The following is an 8,828-nucleotide window of genomic DNA, read 5'->3' as shown; positions in this document are numbered from 1 at the left end:
AATCTGCCGATTTTATAACACACAAACAGATAGATGCTGTACCCCTCACTGAGTGACTTGTCCTACTAGTACTGTCAGTCTCTTATCCTAGTCTAAGCATTCTGCAACTGGACTCAAAGGGTTGTGTGAAATTGAATCAATGAACATTTTTTAATTATTAATTATGCCTCCCCCAAACTTCTTCTCTTACCTGTGCTTAATGTTTACCTTAGCAGACAGCGATGGCTGCATGGTGATTATGATTTTCTTTCCTAACATACCATGGTTGTGGTGGTAGTAGTAGTAGACAGTGGCAGTAGCATTTGCAAAAAAAGAAAATGAGACAGTCAGTCGCCTGAGAGAGAGACTGTGGGAGTAGTAGTAAAACGAAGTACAGTACAGAACTTATTGCCAAAAATAATATGCCAAAATACAATAAAACTTAATGGAGGCGGAGAAAGCCTAGTACATAGAGTTACCACAAACTCTAGTTGTGTCTCGAATCACTCGACTAGGCCTACAGTACACTCGAAACAAGTGTAACCATCAGTGCTGTGTAGGAGGATGACAACAAATCCAATCGATGCCGGCAATTATTGCTGATAGATTAGGTTCCTTTGGTAAAAAAATTACCTCGCAAATATATGGGTGGGCAAGCAGAAGAAGATCCTTGCCCTGCCTTGAAATTGAATTACTGTTGCTTTTGCCACATCCGCCCAAGCAAGCGTGTGATAAATTATTGGTGTACATCTAATTTAGTCATACCTCAATAAGTCACACAGCCAGGGGGAAGAGGGTTAGGGTTTGATGAATGGTTGGAAAGGGGGTTTTGGGGAAAGGTTTGACAAAGAAAAACAGTACACATGGACAAACAACAAAACACAATCTTTGTAGACTAGCATATCCATAAATCTGTTAAAGAAGAAAAAGGAAATACATGCATGATGATGATAACGTGACGGTTAATGATAAGTAGTACTTACTAACTACTACTAGACATTTAGACAGTACAGGGCCGCAGTATATTAATATTATGCAATTTGCCTTGCCTTTCTGCCATCAGAGAGACCGGGATTACATACAGTATGTGTTCTGTTGTACCTGGCTTACTTTGAAAGATAGCAAAGAAAATTAAAAAATAGCTGTTGGATGAATTATAATCAGACAGCAAATATAATAATAATAATAGCAACACACAGTAGTAATGATTGAAGACAAAAAATAAATCAAATTATTTAAAAGATTATGAAAGTTGATACTGTTACTGTGTTGTCCTGGTCAAAATGGGGAGTTGCATTTCGGCAATCCTCTTGGTCCTTCCTTCCATGGATGATCCATCTATCAATATTGGGTGACGCTACTGCCTGCCTGGCAGATGTAGATTCATTGGTAAAGTAAGTGTGTATTGTTTTTCCAAGTATCGCACATGGTAAGGGTCGGCCTGTAATTGTAGATGGAAAAACAAAAGGGGTATTGAGAAAAACCAAGTAGAAAAAAATGTATACATTACGGTGGAGTGCAACACAAACACTTTCAGAGGCGGCATGGATGCATCATGTCTACTCTAGTCTGTTTCCAGCATTAAACCTACAACAAGAACAACAGAGCAGGTCCACGGTGGTGGCACCCTTTGCACATCCTCCATTTAGCGTACATTTTTTGACAGAGTCTGACAAAGCACATATGCAGCAACATAGCATTTTACAATTTAAGTGACTGAGGGCCTGATGTAGGTAAATCTCATTTACCGACTCTAGAATTCCGAATTTTACAGATTCGGTATTCTAGATTCGGTAAATGAGATGTAGGTTATAATTCGGTAATTTTTACCGAATCGGTATGATTCGGTAATTACCGAATCGGTATTTACCGATTCGGTAATTGCCATTGATTCCTATGGGCCTTGAGGCCCATAGGAATCAATGTCAATTACCGAATCGGTAAATACTGATTCAGTACAATTACCGAATTGTCAAGGGGGACAGGGTGTCACTTTGACACCCTGTTGCACCCCTGATTCTGGCTTGTGTTCCATGTGACACACATACATGCCCTTAGGGCATGTATGTGTGCCACATGGCACAGGTGTACATGCACAGATGTGCATGTACACAGGAATTAGTTATTTACCATGAAATAGTATTTAGTGGTAAATAACGAATTCTTTAGGGCCTGTGGCACTGTTTTCAGTGCCACCTACATCTAGATTTACCGATTCGGTATTTTACCGAATTGGTAAATTTACTGAATCGGTAATTATTAGGCCCCCTACATCTCAATCTCCAAATACCGGTCGATAACGGCCGAAATCGGCCGTTACCGACCGGTATTTGGCGACCTACATCTGGCCCTAAGTCAATACACCGCTGTCAGTCATGCCACACTACACTCAACTCCACCACTACACAGACATTTAGGTCTGCTGTGGTTGTTGTTGACTTGTTTACCTTTTATGCCACTCATGAAACGCACTGACTAATTCCATAAATCATCTCCGATCCTGCTGAGTGACTGCGAAGATATTATGTCACTTTAGTCATTATCATCATGGTGGGGTACAACTCAGTGTGCAGTGTGCAGATTGAGTCCCCTTTCTATATTCAAAATGCAATGTATCGGTCTGCAGTAGAAGGACACATTTGTTATTAAAAATACAAGAAGGGAAAACTTGCCTTGAGTTACTTTTAGTGTGTAGATTAGATAATAGTACACAATGAATTAACTTCATGCACAACAAACAACAACAACACAAATTACTCAGTCAGCATCCAATGCATGACATCATTCATTACTTTTTCCTTCTCATCTGCAGTTAATGGTCAGTCTTGCTCGGTTCAGAAAAGAGGATAGCTATAGTAGTCATCATCATATTCCACTTCTTTTGGAAGGACTCAACAATGAAAGATTTTTTTTTCTTTTATTATGCTTCATCCAATCACCATCTGACTTGAGGGCAATGGATTTAGGAAGATTCAGGAGGCTGGAGGAGCAGGATTCGGAGGAGTGAAATGCAGACAGCTGAAACTCATATATGGCAATAAAAAGACTAGAAGACGATGGTGATGGATTTGTTGTTCTTTGAAGTTTCTAACCAGAAAGATAGACACACAAATACAACTAAATAAGGGAAGAAGACAGTAAGAAGTGCAAGCCTAATTGTCAGGGAAGTATAGATAGTCCTCAAACTCTGAGGGTTCAACCAGACGTAGGTGATCATCATCTAACACACTACTTCGTCACCTGAGCCGCTGTCCTAATCTTCCTCCATTGATTCATTTATTGTGTCATTCGGTGGTATAAAGTGCTGATTCATTTTGATCATGGTTAACCTCTCCATGTTTTGGAGCGAGAAACTGGTCCTTCTCACTGTTACAATGGAACCAGCAGCACTGAAAACACGTTCAGAAGAGACACTTGCGACAGGGAAAGCCAGATAGTGTTACCTGTGTTGGTGTTATCCGTGCTACATCCCTCGCAGCCATTTTGGATAGGGTAATAATGTTTGTCTCCATCTCCTATGGGCCGGGAGTGATGTTTGTGATGAAGGCTCATCATCATCATCATACCCCTCTTGTACATCTACCGCCATAACTCTAAGGCTTTTTGGAACCTTTCTTTTCATTAGCCTTGTCTTGTGGCGTGCAACACTTTACTGAGCTGGTGGCTTCCAAGTGGCATCTCGATCATCAGAAGCAGGGCTTGAAGAAGAAGATGATGGACTAACCCTCCTTTTCCTTGCTGGGGGCCTGGAAGACAATGGATCTTCTAAAAACTTGGCTTTCTCCACTTTGTCTGCAAGAAGCTTGATTTCCTGAAATGCCCCTACTTCAGGAGGAACAACTACTATTGTGGGCTGTTGTTGTGGCTGTTCCTGCTGCTGTTCTTGTGGCTGCGGCTGTTCTTGCAGCTGCTGCTGTACTTGCAGCTGCTGCTCTTCTTGCGGCTGCTGCACCTGCTGCTGCCCACTTATCTGTTGAGTTTCCGCCTGCATTGATTATGTACTACTTTGCGATAATGACATTTCAACATCGCTGCTCGTTAGTAGACTGGCTACCTCTGAAACACTCATCGGCTTGGGCCTAGGTTGGCGTAGTTGGCCTGCTGATGCGGAGGTGCTGCTTCCAGCTTGGTCACTGGACAACGCTGCTGCAGGTGAAATATTTTTTTCCCCAAAAAACACATGGGGTGGCACACCAGTCTTGGTAAGTGCCACTTCCTTTTTCTTTTCCTTCTTCTCACTGACAACTTTCTTGGTCCTGTTACCTTTCTTTGTGCCCATCTTCTTCAGATGTCAGCAGGACGCAGGTCCACAAGTTGCAGAGATGTCAGTGGTTACACGTGGACGTGACGTGGTGCACAGCAGGACTTCTGTCTGGTAGTTCAACGGGTGATGATGATGATGACACATCCTCCTCTGTCTTTTTGTGCACCAAAAAGCAAAGAAGAAAGGAAAAGAACATCACTGGAATGTTGCATTTGTTGTTGTGGTTCAATTACTACTAGTACAAACAAACAAATACAAGATATAGTGTAGCCATTTATGAGACTTTGTCAACAAGGGCTTTCATGGTATACTGTGTACACTACACTCTCAGGAAGGATAGGCAAGAAGAAGATTAACAACAAAAACACAAATGTAATGGAAGTGGACCCTGTTTGGAATTAAATTATTTGCTCATCACTTCATTCAGGGAGACACTGTTGGCAAAGTGGATGGATGGAAGCAGTAAGCCAAGTGGAAAACCATGCAGGCCTATATGGCAAAAACAGCACACGAATAACTCCCACTAGAAATGGCCACCAGCCACATGGACACTCACAAATCACAAGCAACAAGCAGAAGGCCTGGAAAACAATGTACTGACAAAAGGCCTATAATAGCCAGGCAAAGGATGCATGCTAAACCACACTGCTTTGCCTTTTAATGCAATAAAATGCAAAAACGAAAATCCACAGGGCTAAACAAGGTCTGCAAGGTACACAACAACACACCACACACAAAAAAGGCATTTATTTAAAACACACCTAAAAACAGAAATACCCCCCAAAAAACAAATTTTGCAGTTCACTCCAATGTCATCCATGCCCTAAATGATGTTTGAAATAAATTCAACACACACCAAAGGAACAGTTGCTTCATCATGCACCCACTCATAAATAGCGCTGAGCCTACTGGCTACCCATAACAATTAAAAAAATAAAATAATGATAAGTACCAACATTGTAGTTGCAGCAACTACAATGCCCCAATCAAACAAACAACAACACCAACTTACTTGTAAAATATCAAATTCAAAAGTCCTTAAATCCAATGATAGTGATGCAGCACACACAAAGAGTGATTATTCCAGCTCAGAATCCAAAGACAGAATGAACAGGAGATGAACAAAGCACTGGGAGGAGCCTGCTGAACAGGAACAGGAAGTTGGAGACTATGTGGCACTTCCTCCCTCTCCCCTCCACCAAAAAAGGACTCCTTTTACAAAAAAGGAAAGCCAAATGTAAATCTGAGGAGTTTTTTTCATCCAAATCATCATTTTCAGAAGATTTTATGCTGCAGCGAGATATTATTCTTCTCCAGATTGAAAATTTTGCGTGTTCGGGATAGCGAGCTTCACCACACTTCCACCGTATGTCGGATGGCGCATCCAAATGTCGCGTTTGCAATCTCATGCTCACTCTCGCGGTGGTGAATGACGTGTTGATGATCTCAGAGTCTCACGGTATCGTATGGTACGGGGAATGACGTGATTGCAAACTCTTGCGGGATAGCGCAATCGGCTACCAACATCTCGTGGGGCACGCGAACGGATCGGAAAACTCGTTGGCGAATGCCGGGATCCCGGTAAGTCGACAGCGAACCCGAGAACACATTTTTAAAGCGTGAACATAAAAAAAGTCTCCGGTACGCCGCGGATCACGGAAATACTGACATTTGCGCGGAACGCGAAAAAGCCCAAATATCGCAAATTCCACGAGCGGACCGGAATTTGCCACCCACCCTTACCCAGGGCATGCCCAAATGTTATTTTTTTCTGAAATGGAGAGGGGTCGAGGGGCCCCCCTCCAGAGCCATTTTTAGCTATGGGGACCCCATCCTCTGGGGCATGCCGAATTCTTTTATTATTTCGTTTTTGAAGGGAGGAGGGCTGAATGGCCCCTCTCCTGAGCCATTTTTGGCCCCGGGGACCCCATCCCCCAGAGCATGGCCTCTCGTTGGGGACCGTGGGAGGAGCCACAATGCCCCCATGGTCCTGCTGGCTCCCCGTCTCCTGCGGGAGCCGGCATTGCTTTTGAACTAGGTGAGCTGCTGAAATGCAGCTCCCCTTGCTCAAAAGCAATCTGCTTTGCTTCATTGAAGCGAGAGCAGGTTTTCCTGCTTTCGCCTTAATGAACCACAGCACTGTTTGCTATGGCAGGGCGGGAGCCGCACTCCCGCCCTGTCATAGCAAACTGCAAAATCTGAAAACAGGCAACGGGCTACGTTTGCACAGTGGTGAAGGGAGGGGTGGGGCCTGATGTGACGTATGCAAACACACCCCTTGGCACATTTTAAGTTGGGGGATTAAGTCCCCTTGAATCCTGAGGGGCCCTGAGGGGCCAACTAGCTCACCAGGTACCTCCAGTAAGCGCCAGGGAGTTGCATCGCAGAGAGGTATAAAAAGGGGTGGGCCTCGGACCACCTCTTTGCAAGGTAGCACTGTGAGGCATACTGGAGGTACCTGGTGGGCTAGTTGGCCCCAAGGACCCTCAGGACTTAAGGGGACTTAATCCCCAACTTAAAACACACCATGGGGTGCATTTGCACAGTGGTGCAGGGAGGGGGCGTGGCCTGATGTGACAAGTGTGCAAACGTACCCTGTGGCTCGTTTTAAGTTGGGGGATTAAGTCCCCTTAAATTCTGTTTTTTTTTTATTTGTTTTTATTGAGAATCCATGAGGCATAATAAGAAAACAATTTACATAATTGAATGAAAGAGGCAAGATACAGCATAAACAAAGCACCTAAATTAACAAAAGAAAGGTAATGTAGAGGTCGGTTGTCGACAACATTAACTTAGTGTCTGATAGAATTTATTTGTATAAATCAAGGAGTAGTTAGTGTTTTTGATCTAAATATTGTACACTTTATGCCGGCTAGTGCAAGCAAATAGAAGATTGGAACAGAATATATCAAATAAGAACATTGCCATAGCCATAGTCCTAAGGATCAATGAGTTTGCTACAATCTGCTAGTAGCTGCTAGTTCCCTTGAATTCTTAGTGTCCCTGGGGCCAACTAGCCCACCAGGTACCTCCAGTGAGTGCCACAGAGTTGTGTTGCAGAGAGGTGTAAAAAGTAGGCATGGCTTCAGACCACCACTCTGCAGCGCAGCCCTGTGGTGCTTTACTGGAGGTTCTTGGTGGGCTAGTTGGGTCCCAGGGACCCTCAGGATCCAAGGGGGCTTAATCCTCCAACTTAAAACATGCCACAAGGGTGTGTTTGCACATTGGTGAAGGGAGGGGGCGGGCCTGATGTGACATGTGTGCAAACACGTCTTGTGGCGTGTTTTAAGTTGGGGGTTAAGTCCCCTTGGATCCGGAGGGTCCCTGGGGCCAACTAGCCCACCAGGTACCTCCAGTAAGCAGCACAGAGCTGGGTTGCAGAGAGGTGTAAAAAGGGGCATGGCCTCGGACTACCACTTTGCAACGCAGCTCTGTGGAGCTTACTGGAGGTACCTAGTGGGCTAGTTGGCTCCCAGGCGCTTTCAGGATACAAGGGGAATTAATCCTCCAGCCTAATGTCTGCCAGGGGGTGTGTTTGCACAGTGGTAAAGGGAGGGGGCCGGACTGATGTGACATGAGTGACAATCACTCCGCCAAAACCCAAGCACCTATAAATTCACCTTGCACTCTCCTTTCAGTACTCTAATCACACAGTCAGTACCCATGCACTCATGCAATGACCCATTCACTAACACATGCACTGCTAGAACACCCTGAACACTACCCGTGCAGTCCAGACATTGCCCTGTCAGTACCCATGCACGCCTGCAATCACTCAGCCAGCACCATGTACTTATCCAATCACTCCACCAAAACCCAAGCACTTATAAATTCACCATGCACTCTCCTTGCAGTACTCTTATCTTCCAGTCAGTATACATGTACTCATGGAATGTAAATGTAAATGTAAATTGATACATGTATAGCGCACTACTCACCCGCAAGGGTCTCATGGCGCTTGTACGAATACCGCTGTGGAACCCATCCTGGCTTTTCCCTGTGAGGCGTCCACTCCTGGGTACCTCCAAGGTGGAGGCCAGGCATCCTTAGCGTTGTGGAGGCCATTGTGGAGATTAAGCAAGCTATTGCCCAGAGTTGCAGGGTGGGACTCCATGATTGGAATAGGCCCCGAGGTGAGAATTATCAGGTCCGTGGAATTTTGAGCCCAAGACCCGCCGAGGCGGGGAATTGAACCCTGGTCCCTGGCTAGACCTCTGCATCAGGGTCTGCTGCTCTAATCATTGAGCCACACTTCTCCACAGGTGGTACAGGCACTAACACAGGCACTGCTACAATCCCCTAAGCACTTCCCATTCGAGCCTCTAACCACCTACACACTACTGATTCACTCCTCCAATTACCCAGGTAGTACCCATGCACTTCAGAAATCCCTCCGTCACTACTCATTAGCTCCTCCAATCACCCAGCCAGCACTATGTACTTATCCAATCACTCCCCCAAAACCCAAGCAGTTATAAAATCCCCATGCACTGTCCTTGCAGCACTCTAATCATCCAGTCACTACCCGTGTAGTCATGCAATGATCGAGGCACAATCACCTGCACTGCTACAACCCTTGTGTACT

The sequence above is a fragment of the Lissotriton vulgaris genome, chromosome 3_1 (genome assembly GCF_964263255.1).
Source record: "Lissotriton vulgaris chromosome 3_1, aLisVul1.2, whole genome shotgun sequence".
Taxonomy (NCBI): domain Eukaryota; kingdom Metazoa; phylum Chordata; class Amphibia; order Caudata; family Salamandridae; genus Lissotriton; species Lissotriton vulgaris.
The sequence above is the reverse complement of the archived record's forward strand: the minus strand, read 5'-3'. Positions refer to the sequence as shown.